Source organism: Ambystoma mexicanum, chromosome 10, assembly GCF_040938575.1.
Source record: "Ambystoma mexicanum isolate Mex_15411 chromosome 10, UKY_AmexF1_1, whole genome shotgun sequence".
NCBI classification, from domain to species: domain Eukaryota; kingdom Metazoa; phylum Chordata; class Amphibia; order Caudata; family Ambystomatidae; genus Ambystoma; species Ambystoma mexicanum.
The window spans coordinates 480,118,791-480,137,727 of NC_090932.1; the positions used below are offsets into that span (position 1 = coordinate 480,118,791).

Here is an 18,937-nt window from a genome sequence, read left to right on the forward strand (position 1 = left end):
GTATGGTATGGTATTGTTTATTTATAAAGCGCCTATACACAGGCAGTGTTTCAAAGTGCTCAAGGAGGGTGAGAACATGGGGATAAAACAGCAGTCGCTCAGCCCTTGAAATTCTGAGACGATAACGGTCTGCACAGACAGAGTAGGTGAAAAAGATACATTTAAGAGTTGAGATACAGCAAATAGGCCTGACAGTGATTCTGCATTTTATATCAAGTTCACATTAAGGGGTGAACAGACAGACGATCTTCAGGCAGAGATGCATTCAGATTGTGCAAGCGCAAGACAGTCAAGGAAGAGGGGGTCCAAGTGCACCCAGTCAGTAGTGGCTGGGATAAGTGCGAAGAGAAAAGTTCTCTTGGACTATTAAGAGAAGTGCAGTGAGCGGAATGGGATGCAAGGCCCTGAGGCAAGTGCAAAGAGGACTGGCAGGGTCTTAGGGGCCTGTGAGACTCTGAGGTGCACCAGGCGGCCAGTCAACAAATCTGCATGGAAGACGAGGGAGAGAAGGAGAGAGCATAGAGCTAGGTTAGCAGGGTAGGGGGAGAGAGAAGGAGGAGGAGAAAAAGAAGGTCTTGAGGAGTTTCTGGAATTTAAGAAGATCAGGCTCAAGACGGAGGGTGTCAGAGAGGCTATTCCAGAGAGAGTCACCTGCTGAGGATAAGGATCTACCTCCCAATCGCTGCTTGGAGAACCAGCTCACTTGCAGAAGGTCAGAGGTAGATGAGCGGAGGGCTCGAGAGGGACAGTATTTAGGTAGGAAAAGTTGCAGGTAAGTAGGTCCCAGGCCCCAGAAAGCCTTGTGGAAAATGCATAGGGTCTTGAATTTGATCCTTGCAGCCACGGGGAGCCAGTGGAGGGATTTCAGCACTGGAGAGATGCAGACCCTGGGCTTGAGCCCAAGGATAACTCTCACAGATCTGTTCTGGATGCGTTGTAGAGGGCGCAGGGCAGACAACGGTAGGTTGAGGAAGAGTCTGTTGCAGTAGTCCAGCCAAGAGAGAACCACAGTTCTAGAGACAGTGAGACGCTGGGGAAAGTAAGAAATGGTAGAGTACCTCTGAGGAGGTGTAGTCGATTTTTTTGAGATGTCAGAAATGTGACAGTAGAAGGAGAGAGTCGGGTCAAAGATGACTCCAAGGTTTTTGGTCTCACAGGTGTCATGGGAGTGGGGCCAAGGGATGCCAGCCAGAGTGAAAGAGGGAAAGCGGGAGTAGTGGTCCCAATGTGAACAAACTCGGTTTTACTGGCATTGAGGCAGAGGTCATTTGCGGCACTCCATGACTGGATAGCGGACAGACAGTCAGATATGAGTGAGGAGGAGGCAACGGCTGAGGGTAGCCTGAAGGATATTTGTGTGTCATCCACATAACACTGGAAATTAGAGGTGAAAGTGGCGATCAGGCGTGCCAAGGTAGCCACATAGACGTTCAAGGAATGAGGGGGATAGGCTTGATCCCTGGCGAACGCCGCAGGTTAAGAAAGTGATAGTCGAGAGAAAGGCTCCAAGTTCCACCTGGGATGGGCGGTTATAGAGAAAAGAGGTTAACCACACCAGAGCCTGACCTGTGATTCCCAGGGTGTCACAAAGATGTGTGAGCAGGATGTTGTTGTTAACCATGTCAAAGGTGGAGGAGAGATCAAGGAGAATGGGGACAGAGAGAGTGTTAGTGTTAATATTTGAAAGCAGGTCTTGACGGGTGTTCAGAAGAGCAGTTTCTGTCCCTCTGCAAGCTTTAAAGCCAGACTCATGGAAGCAAGCAATTGATTCATTGTGGAGGTTCAGCTAAGAGATAGCCAACTTCTCAAAGAGTTTGCCCAGGAAAGGAGTGATAAAAATCAGATGATAGTTTTTCAGAATGGAGGGGAGTTACATAATTAAATAAAATTCAAATTCATTGTATTTCGTTCTTAAATATCAAACTTCGTTCATATACAAGAAACATTAACATAGCTCATTAACACTGACGCAGAATAAGAAAATCTGCACATTTCGTATGTAAAACTTAAAATAGCCAAACACTAACAAAATTCCCATCAATGAGAATAATTATTTGCTAGTTCCTCGTGAGTTGAAATTAACTTTGGTGCCTCTAACCATATATGGTAAACTGCTGCTGTATTAGCAATTGATGTAGCACCATCTATAACATTCTCAAATTAAAGACTGATGAGTCCCGACTAGGCCCGAAATACGTGTCTGGGGTTGCTGTTGGTACCCCGATTGCCTAGCATTTCGGTGCTGGACAGCTCCTGGGCAGGACAAAGACTGGTATGCAGGGATATTTCTCCTCTGCGAAAGGGACAGTGACCTAAAACTTGGTTGAGACTCTCCTGGAGGCCATCCACCCAAGAATAAGTCAATGGGCCATGTTCGAAATGGTAGAGGGACTCCAAGAACCCCCCTTGTTTAGAATTCGAGCAGGCCTTGGTTTGGGGCTGTGTTGGAACAGGTCCAGCGGGGGGCAGGTGCAATCATCAATCCAAAGGACCTTGCAACTGAACTTGTGTAGTTGAGCCATCCAATATTATTGTATGTATTACCAGTGTTTTGGGGATCAGATTGTAAACTTTGTTGGCTCAAAAGCACACTGTCACTGTTGCTCAAAATGTGTCTGCAGTGTTTTGTTTTTGGTTGAATTTTTCCCTTTTGTTAGCGTTCTTGCTGGTGCTACATTTTGAAGATCTAGTAGCTGGTTGGCAGCTCTCATTAGCTGTTGGTATCTCAGAGAGAGGGGGAGGTATTTCTTCATAATCCCAATCAGAGCGAAGCAGGCTGTGAGTGAACTGCAACAATTTTTCTCACTCTATGCTGCTCCTCTTCAGTGGATAGCAAGATGTCTGTAGTTAGGAAATGAATGTTGATCTGCTGATGAAGTTAGATGAAATGTCTGTGGCATCCAAAGTGCCAACTGCTTCAACGGGGGGCATAATTAGCTGGGATCACATCATCTACCTTCGCCAGGATGTATCTGAAGTAATGTTGTTCTTTCGCGATCGTTGAACACAGAGAGAATAGAGATTCAACCTTAGATGCTATTTCATTTAATGTTGAAGTGGGAATAGGATCCTCAAACAGAGAGGTTGTAGTGGAGTAGAGCCAAATAGCGTCCTCGCTATCACTCTCCGAATCAGTAGAATCAAATGCTTCAGAAGAGGAAACCCATGTGCTTAAGTTAGGAGTGGCTGAATGATTTGTACCAATTAAGTTTTCCCACCAGTCATTCATGGGAAGTATACTCCCTCCGCCAAGCTAGTCTCGCTGTAGTCCTATATACATGTTTAATAAAGAGTTATTATTGTCAATTGTGGGGGAAATACACTGTCCAATGTTTTCGCTTTGCGTCTGCAAATGCAGTATTTTGCTTTGGGTCTATGTTATAGACGAATATGGTATGGCAGTGATGAATCCAATGATAATAGGCTGATTTCCAATGCTCTTACCTAATCTGTCTTTTTTTGTGAGAGAGTTTTTGTTGCGAAAGGTACTCGAAACATCCGGGCTCCTGGGTCTCTTGCCGGTGCAAATAGCAACACTGCATAGCCCATATTTTCGAGCTACGGTGTGTTTCATCCCAGTAGGCTTTAAAACTTAAATAAAAGGTTCAAGACGTGCCACACTCACGTTTCTCGCCACAAGATACTAGACACTCCTCGCACTCTGCACCACTCCACAACACGGCTATCTTGCAGCACGTTAACACTTCTTAGTCAGTTTTGCACAGACTTTTTAAAACTTTCACAGAGAGCGTACTGTGCACACTTAGAGTACAGAATAAAAAGTAATTGTGTATACTCCTGCAGGTGGTAAAAAGAAAAAGGGGTAGAGATATTGCTGTTATGTCTTTATGCTGTTCTCACTCACTCTGACCATGTGAAGCTTCACCCAGCAGACGCGCCATGCACAAACCCAAACCGAATGGAAAAAAAACACAAGGAACGCCAGGCTCCCGCGCCATTCGAGGAATGGGCATTTGTGGGGGCCCCCCTAAGTACTGATGCCCTCGTTGGGCACAGCAGGGTCAGGGGGGCGGGCCCACGTCTGTGGCACGGCACCGCCCAGAGGAGGTGACCTCACCAGGATGTGACATGCGTAAGCATTAGCCTGGGAGCCCTATAAAAGGGGCTCCAGCACATGCTTTCAGCATCTTGTCCCTGTTCGTGTTTTGTTGCCCTCCCACCTGCCCTGTTATGGTGTTGTTATTCTTATGTTTTCTCTTTCAGACACGCCCAGCGGATGGTACACAGTGTTCCCTTTAGAAAGTACTGGCGGATACCACATGGGAACTGCACAGCTATCAGCTTAGAATGAACGGCGCCCATGAGTATTAGACTCAGGGGAGGCCCCTATAAAAGCGGAGGGGTAGGGGGCTTGGAAGACCTTCCAACTCCAAACATGGGTGGGGGAAAATGGGAAGTGCATCGATGGGAAAAGAAAAAGGAGAGTAACAATGAATACAACAAGGGGAGGGGAAGGAATGAAAGAATCTTAGAGTAAACAGAATCTGGCAAGGAGGTGGAAAAGTTGGGGGAGGACCTTTTAAGCGATGGGTAAGGGGAGTAGGATGGAGAAGGAATGACTTTGGACTCCGGGGGGTCGGTAGCTATGGGTGGGGAGCTTGTGAGAACAGGAGGGTGAAAAAAGGGGAAGTAGGGGGCCTGAAGGGGTTGGGACAGCTTAGGCGGTTTGGTGTTAAGGCAGCCTTATGTTTCGACAAAAGGGGGGGTTTCATGATATGATATGATATGGCATTTGTAACGCGCCTACACACAAGTGTTTCAAGGCGCAATGAGGCGGGGGGGGAACAAGGGGAGACAGACAACGATCCTACTAGGCCAGGTGTCATTCAGATCGTGCAAGTGCAAGGGTAGAGGGAACTGGGTAAAGTGCAAGGGGAAGGGGAGAGGGGGGAAAGTGCTGTACATGGTTAGGAGAATACAAGATAAATAATAGGGCCAGCTGGTGGCAAGTGCAAGGAAAGTGCCGGGAGAAGGGGCTGTAGGATACAGAGACAGTCCTGTAGTGCAAGTAGGCAGTGCAGGGAAGAGTGGCTGGGCCAAGGAATGAGATCGATGAGTGGCCCAGTAGCAGATTCACTGCAGGTTAAGTGATTTTAGCAGAGGAGAGAGGGAGAGAAAGCGAGGCAAAGAGGAAGGTTTTGAGGTGCTTCCGGAACCGGAGATGGTTCTCCTCAAGTTTCAGGGAGGCAGGAAGGCGGTTCCAGAGGGAGGCCCCTGCTGCGGAGAGAGATCTAACCCCAGCTCGTTGCTTGGAGAAGCGGCTGACTCTGAGGTAGTTGGAGGTGGATGAGCGAAGAGCTCGAGAAGGAAGATATTTCAGAAGGCCTTGTGGACAATGCAGAGGGTTTTGAACTTAATCCTCGCAGCCACTGGGAGCCAGTGTAGTGATTTCAGTCCTGGAGAGATACGGTCCCTGGGCTTGAGGCCAAGGACAAGTCTCGCAGTCCTGTTCTGGATGAGTTGCAAAGGGCGGAGAGTAGAGGCATGAAGATTTCGATAGAGGCTGTTACAATAGTCAAGCTTCGAGAGAACCAGGGCTCTGGAGACAGTGACCTTCTGGGGGAAGGAGAGGAAAGGAAGGATACCTCTGAGGAGGTGTAGCTGGTAGTGTGACTTCTTAGAGACGTCAGATATGTGAGGAGAGAAAGAGAGTGTGGAGTCGAAGATGACCCCAAGGTTTTTTGCCTTGCAGGTAGGCGCAGGAAGACAGGCTAAAGGTAAAGATGTAGGGGGAGCCAAAGCGGTAGGAAAAGAGAGACCACAAAGGGTAAAGGGGAGGAAGAGGGAATTTAGGGGAGAAAAGGGAATCATGATGAGGGCAAAGGATAAGTGGATGGATCCTAAGAAAGGAGAACAAACAAACAAGTGAAAAAGAAATGGAAATGAAAAATGCACTTAAATAGAAAGGGGAAAAGAAATGAAAAGAAAAAATGAAAAAGAAAAAATGAAAAAATAAAATAAAAATGGCCAAAGGGTAGAGAAGGACGGATAGTGGGGAGGGAGGTTAGGATGCTAGTCCTCAGCACAGAATCCAGAGGGTAGCGGCGAAACGGAACACCTGTAAATTAACTCATAACTTTATGTATATTAATAAAGTTTGCTGTGGCAATTTTACTTCCACTCAGCCAACTGGTCATGCCTCTCATTTGGGCTGCAGGTGTGGGGTGGGGCTCACAGGGAGGAGGGTAGTGGGTAGGAAATAGGGGGAAGCAGGGTATGGGTATGTGAGCAGCTTATGTGACGTGCCCCCACTGAGAGTGTTGGCGCTAAGTCAGGGCTGTGCAGGCGTCACAAGGGTTACAGCTTACTGTTCTTAATGTTGCTTTACAATCCCCACGCCTTCTCAGCTCCAATTGACACCGGTTCACACGCGCCAGACTCCAGGCACCACTACACTCTGCACCTCAGTGCCTCCCACCGAACGCACCAATACTTTGCTGAGTATTCTCTGCTAACTGCGAAAGTTCACTGCTTGCTGTAAACACACTGTTTAATGTATCTTCAGAGGAAAGGACCACAGTACGTGCCAAGCCGCCCTGCAATAATGCTACAACGCTGCAATTCCACAATGCTGCAGTGGGACAGCCATTCATATATGCTGCCTTGTGCCTAGTAGAATCAACATATGTAAGGTATAGGTTCTCAGGTGGTAGCAATATGACAGGTGCTACATAAAAGAACCAAATAATGTCGTAGTATGCACGATAAGTACCCATCATTTATGAACTCATAGGATATGACAAGGTCAGCCTCACATCCCTGGCAGAAGAAGGGGAAGGAAGGACATAAAAAAGCATATCTGCAGATATAGGGGTGGGGGACTCCTCAGCTGCCTCCCCTGGATGAGCCTGCAAATATTTTACAAGTGCCGATCAACATTTATTTTTAATGGTGAACTTTCAAAGTTTGAGTTATGTGTCCTCAAGTCGACCTTATTTTTTCTAAAGTTGGAATGAAAATTATGCTCTTGCAATTAATACATTTTTTATTCCAAACATGGGTAGCCTAATTTGACAAAATGATTGCCTATTTATTGCTCTGCAAATAATGCATGACATAAAAGAAAATCACCCCTCAATTTGCAATCCAAACCTATAGGGCTGCGGACTCATGACAATTAGAGTTCAATGTTCGAAGACAGTGCATCTCTCCCTGTGCCCTCCTCTTCCCCCACTCAGATACCTTTCTTCTTTCATTATTCATAGGTAACAGTACATTTAACTGGGCAGGGGAGAGATGTGTACCGATGAGGATTATAAAGCACCTGTACACAAGTGTTTCTAGGCACGACAAGACAAGGGAGGGAAGACAGAGGGAGTACAAGACAAAACGATTTTACTAGGCCTGAGAGTAGCAAACAAACGAGTCAGTACAGCAGACAGGTAGGCCAGGCAGGTCAGCAGGGGAGGGAGAGAGAGAAAGCAAAGAAGAAGAGGACAATTTTGAGCTGCTTCCTGAACTTCAGGTGGTCCAGCTCAAGTTTGAGTGGGCCAGGGAGGCCATTCCAGAGGGAGGCACCTGCAGAAGAGAGAGATCCACTTCCCACTCTCTCCTTGGAAAAGTGTCTAACCCTTAGAGAGTTGGAGGTAGCTGAGCGAAGGGCTCGAGAACAAAGCTATTTTGGGAGAGAGAGTTCGATGTAGTGTGGGCCCCAGACCCAGAAAGCCTTGTGGACAATGCAAAAGGTCTTGAATTTGATCCTTGCAGCCACAGGGAGCCAGTGGAGAGATTTCAGGGCTGGAGAGATACTGTCCCTGGGCATGAGGCCAAGGATAAGTCTTGCAGTGCTGTACTGGATGAGTTGCAGAGGTACAGGAAAACAGATCGAAAATGAGGCTATTGCAGTAGTCCAGCATAGAGAGAACCAGGGCGCTGGAGAAAGTGAGCTTGTGGGGGAGAGTGAGAAAGGGAAGAGTCGCTTTGAGTAGGTGCAGCTCGAAGTGGGACTTCTCAGCAACGTCCGAGATGTGTGGAGAGAAAGAGAGAGTGGAGATGAAGATGACAGCAAGGTGTTTTACCTAGCAGGAAGTCGAAGGAAGAGGACCAAAGGCAGGCGGACAGACTGAAAGAGGGCAGGGGTCCCAATGAGAAGGATCTCCGTCTTGCTGGCATTAAGGCAGAGATCGTTGGAGGCGCACCAATCCTGAAGCGCAGCTAGACAGTCAGAAATGATTGAGAGACGAGAGGAGGCTGAGGGGTGCCTGAAGGAAAGCTGAGTGTCATCTGAATAACACTGAAAGTTGGCGGAGAAGGTAGAGATCAGGTTGGCCAAAGGGACCAAGTAGAGGTTGAAAAACCAGGGTTAGAGGATAGAGCTCTGGGAACGCCACAGATAGAGAGAGAGGTGGCAGAGAGAAAGGGACAGGGTTAGATCTGGGAGTTGTGGTCCACGAGGAAGGAGTTCAGCCACTACAGGGCCTGATCCGTGATTCCCTCGTTCTGATTGTAGAGCTCGGGTTGGAGCCTCCACCCGAGCCTCCTCTCTCTGAGGGATTAAGTTCTTTTTAATGATATGGCCCTCTACTTGGTAACCGTACAAAGGACCTGATCACTCAAAAGAGGGGGGAGAACACACCATCACGGTACCAGCTGCAAAGAAAGATGAAATCATGAGCAACTGGTGACAGGTAAGTGGATATAAACTACAGTCTCTCTTTGGGATATACCTGATAAGTCTTCCCCCTGGTTAGTGACTAGAAACACCTAGGCGACCTCCTACCTAAAATACAAAACAGTATTGTAACACTGAATGATAACCCTGGATGGAATACAAAAAAAGGTATTTGGTTTTACCATTGGATGCACTGGCTAAACTTCAAGGGAAACAATGGTAGGTATAAAATAAAAAAGGGAACTAGTAGTTAGTAGGGAAACTACTCGCGGGCGGCATGGGGAACGCTCTAGTTCCGAGTTGGTGCATGTTAAGCGTAGCGTCTCTAGTACACGTAGTAGCAACAAACAGAAGGAATGCCAGTAAAAGTTGACAATTAGCAGGTAGGATAGGAAGTTCAAGTTACTGGAAACAAATGAGTCACTATACTAGGTATATGGAGTATTCACCACAAAGAGGAATCGGTTTGGAAAAGAACAAAGACAACTCACATTTCCAGAAGGCACTCAGACCTGGAGATGGGTGGCATGCTGCTTATTGAGAGAGGTGAAGTCACAGCATTCGCTGAGTGAAGGAAGCAGCAGCTAACAGCCAAATGTCTGATACACAGGCCAGGGCGCGGGGAGCTGAATAGCAGTGCTGCGCAGTCTGTGAAAATAGCCAAGGTTATGGTACATGAGACGGGGCGCGAGGAGCAGAATCGAAGTGTTATGCTGTCCGTGGGAATAGCCAAAGGTCTGGTACATGAGCTGGGGCGCCATGAGCAGAATCGTTCGGCTAATCAGTCCGTGGGAATAGCCAAAGGGTCTGGTTACATGAGCTGGGGCGTCAGGAGCAAAATCATTATGCAAAGAAATCCGTAGACGAAAAGCAGGAGTCAGGCAATAATGAAAGTAACAAAGACGTCACTTTGGGTAGTAACTTCAAATGGAAGCAGCGAGGCGTGTATCCCAGCCGCTTATGTAGGTGCAGCAACAAAGAAGACGTCTGGGTGAGAGTGTAGGTCACCTGACACATGCATAGAGAAGCTTGGCTAATGTAGTTCAAATACTGGCACCCGCTACCTAACACCGCCGGAGTCTCCATTGGGCCAAAAAGGGTGTAACAAAATGGCACACACCATGAGGAATGACCACAGCTCTGCGCGCTGTCCCAGGATGTCAAGAAGAGTGCCTGTCATGGAGCATGGGGGAGGCTAACAGCCGCTTGCACATGGGGCGAAGTGTGACACGCATCCACATTACGCTCTCCAACATTTCCACTTCTTCAGCTTCTTTACTCCTTAATAAGCCTGAACAAACTCACCCAAAACAGACCTAGAGTGTTATATTCATAATTTAGTGAAGATGTGCCACAGGACGGGCTTTAGGGGGAGACAAATCCCTGATGAATTTGCAGCAAGCTTCTGTGTCTTGTGCATTGATTAGTTGTCCAATTAAGATTTGTGAAACTCATGGCGAATAAAGGGTTTATTAACTGAGTTGCTCTGGTGATCCAGAGCCCACTCTGGTGATGTAAACATGCCCTGTGCACTTCCAAGCCACCTGTGGAGCCAACAGGTCATGCTTTATGGCCAAACCCATGTGTTGAGAGTGTCTGAAGTGTATCTACTAGACACCGTAACCATGCATATGAGCAAATTTCCTCTGAGCCAAACTTGTGGCTCAGCCCTTGCAGTTCCAATCACCCAAAGTGGTCACTGCATATGGTCTGTCACCATGACCAATGGCCACTTTGCCCAGGACATGGCATCACCCACTCCCCGGGCATCGCCAGGGGACATAATGTGTCTGCAGGTTTGAAACAAGTAGACAAGTATGTCTGTTTGAGTATGGTATGATCTCTCTCGGGTTCATTCTACTTTTGAGCTACTTTTGAGCTCCAGAGTACTTTGCATAAACAACAATGACGCTCGTTCAGCTTCCCTTGCCCCAAAACTATCAGATTTCCAGTTTTTCATCTAGCCAATCTGGCCAGACTTTATTTGATTTCAAGACCCAGTCGCATACTCGAGATCACCAATTGGCCAGTAAGACTTCTAAAAGTGCCCTACTGCTCCGTGCATAATTTTAGCAAATCAAAATTCCCCTAAGGGGATTTTGCCTACTTTATTAAAGATGTTTAACAAACAACCTGATGGGTTTGTATCGAAGGAGTGAAAGTATGCTTTTAGGACCAGGCAATGGCACCTCCCCTCATTCTACCGTGCAGTCTTTTGTCTTCTAAGAGCAGTCATTACCCTCATATGCATTATGGAGCTAAAGGGATTCAATGCAAACATGATCAATTCCTGGGTGCCTTCTGCACCCCCCTCCCCCCACATATTTCTAACCCTTAAGTGGATGGTTATGTTTAAGCGACACAAACATATGAAAATTCTATGGGTTTTACACTTTTATAGATGGAGGTAAAAATTGTAGGAAGTCTAAAGAGGAAATTAAGCCATAGTTATGTGTTTTTTAGTTCATGATGTAATTCCAAAGTATCAGAGAGAATATACCTCATGGCCGTATAATTAGACAGGCTTTATGAATGCAGCGTTCAAAATATTGCATGTTTTCACTATTGCTGCCAAACTGATCATAAGAAGCAAAAAAGCGTTACAGGAAACATGACAACCTTTACGCAAATGCATAACTTTCAGCAGCAAAAGGGAAGTTCAGCCATCCCAAAGGATCATTTCTTAAAAAGAGTAGCAACGAAACGTTCATGTAAAGCAGCCAATCATGAGACTGCTCTGACCTCTTTTGTTTGCTGCTGGGATGTGCTTCAAATTGAATCACCATGCACGTATCCAGTACCATTTAATAATTCAGTACATACCAATCAATAAATTGTCTATGGAAAGTGAATTTTCATGGGTAACCCGTGGAGGAAACACAGGACAGTCCTCAAGTGATTAGGAATCCAATCACCCTGATGGTTACCCAAGCAATATTTCCTGCTTCAGCCATAAAAAGAGTACAAATCAATGGATCAAAATACATCAAGTTGCACATGTCAAACAATACAAAGTGAACAGTGACTTCATCGTAACTGCCCTTTCAAGCGTAAATTGCCGCAGGCACTTAGACTTTAAACTCGATTATGTGCAAAATGTGTTTTAAGGCGATTTTGCATGCGATAGCACTTTTTTCCACTTTATTGTGCACATCACGAAACTTATTAGAGAAAATTGCAACCCCCTCCAAGCGATTTCCAATAGTTTTTTTTAATTATTTTTTGTTTTTAATGAGGCCTTACATTTTATTTTGGGTATTTAAAAAAAATGCATTGCCATCCCTGTTGGGAAATGGAAATACATATAGCGAATTAGCGAATAACACTAAAACTCTACCACGTAAAATAATGCACTTAAGAGCAGTCATTACCCTCATATGCATTATAGAGCTAAAGGGATTCAATGCAAACATGATCAATTCCTGGGTGCCTTCTGCACCTCCATCCCCCCACATATTTCTAACCCTTAAGTGGATAGTTATGTTTAAGGGACACAAACATATGGACATTCTATGGGTTTACACTTTTATAGATGGAGGTAAAAATTGTAGGAAGTCTAAAAATGAAATGAAGCCATAGTTATGTGTTTTTTAGTTCATGGGGTAATTCCAAAGTATCAGAGAGAATATACCTCATGGCCGTATAATTAGACAGGCTTTAGGAATGCAGTGTTCAAAATATTGCATGTTTTCACTATTGCTGCCAAACTGATCATAAGAAGCAGAAAAGCGTTACAGGAAACATGACAACCTATACGCAAATGCATAACTTTCAGCAGTAAAAGGGAAGTTCAGCCATCCCAAAGGATCATTTCTTAAAAAGAGTAGCAACGAAACATATGCCACATTAATGGAAACCATGTATTTAAGAAGTGAATGCTTCCTATTCTTCCAGTGCTGCCACTTGTATATGGCAATGACAAACACAGACAGGGGCAGACATAGCACGTTGGTAGAAAGGCAAGCATCCCCGTAGGTGTGTACCGAATAGCAGCACATCATGTATTCAGACAAACACAGAATAGTCCGTCAATGAGTCGGCTGAAGCCAAACATGTAGGCGAATAGTTTTAAAAAATAAAAAAACACTAGTTTAAAAATGTATTCCTGTTTCATTTATTTCTCTTTATTTTTTACTCAAAATGACATCCTTTTACACATAAACCAGAAAAGAACAGAATGGCAAACAAGTATGAGCCTTCTGTATGTAAGGATGTTGCATAATCAAAACCAGTGCTACTCAAAATGGCAGGCATTTACAAATTTAAAGTACTAGGTTGCAAAGAACAAATTGGATTTTGTAATTTGCAGTGGCCGTTGTGATTCGCACACATCACAATCTCTTGTGAGTTCTGAGTAAACTTGCATGACAAGTTAATTTCAAACCTTCCTTCAAGGGTACACGTGAGGAAAGTGGACTCCAGCTGCATGCTATTTGCTAACTCCCTCTCACATAACCCAAACATGAGAAAGGCCTCTACCAGAGAAGCAGATATGTTTATCATACGTAGAAATGTCTGACATGTGACTTAACTTAACCAAACCCTACAAGCTCAAAGAAATCACATTCTTGTTGTGAAGTCACTCAATTGCATTACATCTCAGTGGACATAACCCCACCCACCTCCCGTGGCTTTTTGGAGGTCCCTCACTCTTCAACAGAGAGCACATCACACCAGCACTGATATCCCTATTCTGGCTACTGGTCAGAAAAAGGATGTACTGCTAAGCACTCTGCAAAACCCACAGAGTCATTCATGTCCAAGCAGCAGAATGCATGCAAGAAGAAATCTCCATCTACACACCCGACCGAACCCTGAGATATAGCGTTGACTTATGCCTTGAATCCAAACAATATTCAGAAATGAAATATGGTGCATCAGCCTTCTTGTTATGGTGCAAATGGGGCAAATGCCACTTCATGCGCCGCCCACATACCCTCAAAATGAACACTTACATTGATGGTTTTAAGGCCCTGTATCCCCAACTGTTTTCAATATGCCTGAATTCAAACAGTACACCAAGACAAGGAGAACAGTGACAAGGGTTTAATTATGTTACTACTGGAATATAAAGAAAAGTAGAACTTAAGTATTTTACTATATTGCCATTAGGATATAAACACTAGTAGAATAGAAGTAGTTTGCAACACTATAGGTAGTTGTGCCACGATACACTGAGAAGATCAATGTCAAATATAGGGTGCTGAATACACTGAGAAGATCAATGTCAAATATAGGGTGCTGAATACACTGAGAAGATCAATGTCAAATATAGAGTGCTGAATACACTGAGAAGATCAATGTCAAATATAGGGTGCTGAATACACTGAGAAGATCAATGTCAAATATAGGGCGCTGAATACACTGAGAAGATCAATGTCAAATATAGAGTGCTGAATACACTGAGAAGTTCAATGTCAAATATAGGGTGCTGAATACACTGAGAAGATCAATGTCAAATATAGGGCGCTGAATACACTGAGAAGATCAATGTCAAACATAGGGCGCTGAATACACTGAGAAGTTCAATGTCAAATATAGGGTGCTGAGAAGATCAATGTCAAATATAGGGTGCTGAATACACTGAGAAGAATACTAAGAGATACAGACACGAGAATCAGTATTCCTGATGAACTATAAATGCAACACTGAGCAAATGTCTCGCCATTTTGCACCAAGGCCACGTGTGAAAAATGAACAACATGTTATTTCAGAGCTACAGCCAGCTAGATTTGCACAATTTTATGAAAAACCCTTTCTCACCAGGAAGTATTAGACAGCCAAGGTTACAGTGGAATAGAGTACACGACAGTGCTCTACAGAGCGTCCATGAGATGTCGTTCCCATGATACAAGAGCAGGAATATTGCAAGTATTTATGGTCCAAACAGTAATTGAATAAACACACATAAGCCTTGATTGCCATGTGCATGGTGCCCAAGAGGAAATAGTGCCAAAACACTAAACTAGTTTTATACACAGTGCACCCTATGCCCATTTGGTGCCACTACACCTTGTGTTAAATACAGCAAAATAAAAGACAATATTGAAGGCAGACAGAGCCTGATAAAAAATTGGTATTCATCCCCTGACCCAATTATAGAATTATGGACGTGTGTTGGCAGCGAGTATCGAGATGACAGATGCTAACTAGAATTGTCATCTTTAGGGAAGCTGTGTGGGACAAATGTGTCCCTGGCATGGGAAATGAGATGAAAGTACCTTTTTGTTCATAACAACAGGGGTTTGATCTTTCTATTCGTTACTTCAATACATTCAATAATAACTGGACTGTCTAGAATTGTTGCAACATTCGAGGCCGAACCAAGTGGTGTCATCCAATGGAAGGAAAGCAGTCTTATAACGGTCAGTATGAAATGCGCCAAACAACCAGGTTGTGTGGTACATATGTTATTGTAATGACAACTATGATGAGGGGTTGGACCTGGGTGGGGTTGTAGATAATAGACTAGCCAATGGTAGACTCCAATGTATAGGGATGCATAGGGTATTGATTAGAGTACCGAATGATGTTAGAAAATGCCACATGTGTTATTTTTTATGACTATATAAAGTGTGTGGTGTCTCACCTTATAATCTTCAGGCCGATGTGGGCTCATTGAGGTTTTTTTTTTTAATCTTGCTTAACTTCTTGCCGACACTTTGTTTAAAAAATGAATAAAACAGTTTTTCTTGCACCTGGCACACTTCCTTATTTTTGTTAATGGACTTGTTTTTCGTGCATCATTACATTCTCATAAATCTCAACAAAACTTTGAAACTATCTTTCCATGGAAATACTCACAATGATGAACATCTGACAGTCAGGAACTCACTGAAACTGCTTTCTTTCATTTGGCAAGCTAAGAACCAAACCCATTCTGAGAGAAAATTCCAATCTCAATACAAAGAGGCACACAACAAATTATGGAGTCACCTTTTGCCTCCTAGATTAACCAAACTGGGCAAACACACTGAAAGAAAAAGTAATATCCCTACCCACTGCATAAGCTACTTCAGTCCAAACCAAATTATCTATGCAACATCCACATAAGGACCACCATTCATACTTTTAATTCGACTAAAACGCTCAATTTTCCTATAAACACCACACAATCACTGAAAACAACACGCACACATGACTACCAGAACATCAACTCTAAAATCTTGTAGCAAAATGCTCACCTCTTTCATGAATTCACTCAGTCACAGCAGGGTCTAATTTCAACAGTGCACCACTGGCAAACTAAACAATCTATGCAGCCTCAGGCACTCGCACACTCACCAACCCACACTACCTTGAAGCAAACCCAACACACAGCGCCCGTTTTATTTCCGAACTGAAACTACCAACTGAAGAGCAAAGCACTTGTACACTCTACCTCTCCTCCCTCTTACAAATCCTTCCCTCCCCCTCTTTCGTTTCAGATCCTCCAGAGCACCTGGAGACCATCCAAATCGCAGCAGTGTGTGGTACAAATCACATTTACATGCATAATATAACACTCCATCCCACAATAGCAAAGGTAGGGCTCTCTATCACTTTCATAACTCTCTCACACGTTTCCTTTTTGGGACAGACTGTCTGATAGTGTTATTTGAAAGATACCCCAATAAGCAAGTGCTCTCAAAAGGCCAATATGGGTTGTAGAATGTTGGCCACATCATAGGCTGCGTGTCATTTAATTGACCCTTATTGATGCATCAGAGGCCCATCTGTTTATCCTCTGATTTCCAATGATCCCCCGCCCTCCACCAAATGCACCAACAGTGCATAGTTCTGTGACTGTGTCCCAAACAGAGTCCTTATACCTTTCTTTCTGATGGCACGCAGGGGATCTGGAGAGATTTTCCAACATGAAGTTCTTCACAGGCCTTTTATGTGGGCACCTCACTCTGCCTGACATTTAATTGATGACTCCAGTCCCACTGGTTTCCACTACTTGTTACTAATTCAAGCTTTTCCATAGTCATTTCCCTCAGGAATACACCACGCTAACTTCTCACTCTTCCTCCCCCAAACACAGAAATATGCACTGTAGTTTTATATTTAATCAGGATTACTTTCAGATATTAGTTTATTCCATTCCCATTTCAATGCAATCTCCCTATTTGACTCTCTGAGTTTTTCTATTGCATTAAACTGGCAGCTTAATAGCAATAACTGTTTTTAACAGAGCCAAATATCAATGTTTTCAGAAAGAATTTGTCTGAATACTTACTCTAAGCCGAAGTTCGGTACAACCCTAATCTCCAGGCTATTGTTAAAAGTGAATAGATCCTACACAGGCACCACAATGCAATACACGTGCCAATGCACACAGTTCCCAGGCTTATCAGAGCCACACAGTAAAAGCCTCAAAAACTGAAAATGATGATTTCTCCTGGACACATCACCCAAACATTCAAATGAGAGATAATCAACATCAGGGGCGTTTCCTCAGCACCCAAATGTAGTAAATACAATTTTCAATAAATAGGAACCGAATGAAAACCGCAAGATAGGTTTCATATGACAGACACAATTTACTCACGTTTAGAATGGCAGCCAAAGACAAGCGCAGTCTCCGAGACAACGCTCTTTTGTAATTTCAGAAACGGTGGTGCTGCCTTCACGTTTAGGAAAGTACGAAAGTTGTGCCAAAGCTGCTTGGCTGACTAGGTGAGAGGAAACAATACCCAGAAGAGTCTCCAACCATTGCAAAGTAAAGGTACCCCGGGTACACGTCGCTGGCTTTACGTCCTCTCGCATGCTTTCTTCTTCCCAGTACCAATGTATTGTTCAAGTGAGGCTGCCTTGCTGAAATGTCTGATGACATCAGTTTCCTCAGTCATGCAGAGGAAGGAAGTTGGAGATGTGTTCAGCTCTGTAGAAAATAGGAAGGCGTGTTTCTCAGTAACTGTACAAGGACTTCAGTGGTACGTAGAAGAGGCCTGTGTGATAGAGCACTGTGATGCGAATTAGCAAGTATAATTGCCTATTGGCATGGATAAAGGCCACAATATGACTTGGTCTTATTTACTTCCTAAAACGCACCCGAGCTCCATTTACTCTCCAGGGGTAGAGAAAGCTAAGTTGCTTATTCACTTGTTGTTTAATAATGTCTAACAAGCAGTCCCCCTTACCCTCACAGCAGGTAGGGTTGTTCTCACAATCAAACAAGTTATTTGTGGATCCAGAAGTATTTGCAAGTAAGTATTCTAGTGGCAGAAATGCTGCACAGGAACACAGTCTGTATTGTCACCATCAATAAAGCTTTCTATGCACCTGACATGACGCCTCCAGAAAAATACCAAAACACTAAAATCAGCTCGGCACATTTAAATGCGCTATATGTTTCTATGTCAATGAGTATTTGTAATTCTCAAATCACCCAGACACTTTAGGACATTATGTATGTGTAATCTATATACATTGGTCTCTGATATTGGGAAAGCTCTTTGAAATCCATGATATTGGGAAAGCTTATTAAAAGCTTTGCTAATTTAACATACCTTGATTATTATTCGAGCACTAAGCCAAAGGGATGCTTGCAGAAGAAGAATGCTAAATATGTTGACTAATTTAAAATGGGTGTGTAATGGGTTCTGTACCCTTAAATAGTCTGAAGTCATTTACATACGAAGGGCACAATTTGTTCAATCTTCAGACGATGTGTTTGTCATTCAGTTTATATTGGTGCACACCAGGGAGAAAGAAGTATGTAGAGGAAGTTGTAGTCAGTGATTGTAACACATATAAACTGACAATCCAGCAATGATGATCACTTTCTGAAAATAATTGCCTGATGCCCATAGTAATAGAATATTGTACCAATATATTTAGATACTACCACTAACATGGGGAGTACATTCCCTCCCCCCAATTAAAGTGCCAGACAATATATAATGTTTCTGATTCAGTCTAGCCCTGTATATGACTCATATAGAGGGGATCCCTCAGCCCCTCCCATTCCCCCACGCCACCAATAAGCAAAGCACCAGGCTGGGGTACAGAAAGAATATATGTTTATTAAATAATAAGTTCAATTAATATTTGCGCCAAATGATTGCACACGCCACCTTCCCTGTGGCAAAAAACAAAGCTTCAATACAGAAACTCACTGATTTCACTTTTGGGTCTCATGTACTTGGAACACAGGCCAAATAAACAGTTCAACCTTCCTGTCCCACAAAACCCCCTGAATGCCAAAATTAAACCATCCCTTTGATCATTACAAGATCATGAGCACTAGCATTCCTTTATCAGGTTTAGATTTAAACCAACTGCAACCTTTTTCTGTTTTCAAAAGCAATTTCACACATG

At 44.0% G+C, this 18,937-nt stretch overlaps 1 protein-coding gene across 5 annotated transcripts in view; it reads right to left on the reverse strand.

Annotated features, from left to right (window-relative positions):
• Positions 1–18,937, reverse strand: part of LOC138491509 (alpha-1,4-N-acetylglucosaminyltransferase-like) — a 674,441-nt gene that overhangs the window by 162,356 nt on the left and 493,148 nt on the right. Inside the window, exon 1 of one of the 5 annotated variants that reach the window (XM_069618044.1) lies at positions 17,166–17,407. The exons of the other annotated variants lie outside the window; for them this stretch is intronic. The gene's annotated coding sequence lies outside the window, so the exon portion shown is untranslated. Of the gene's footprint in view, positions 1–17,165; positions 17,408–18,937 lie in introns of those variants that run through there. 5 annotated transcript variants of the gene reach the window in all.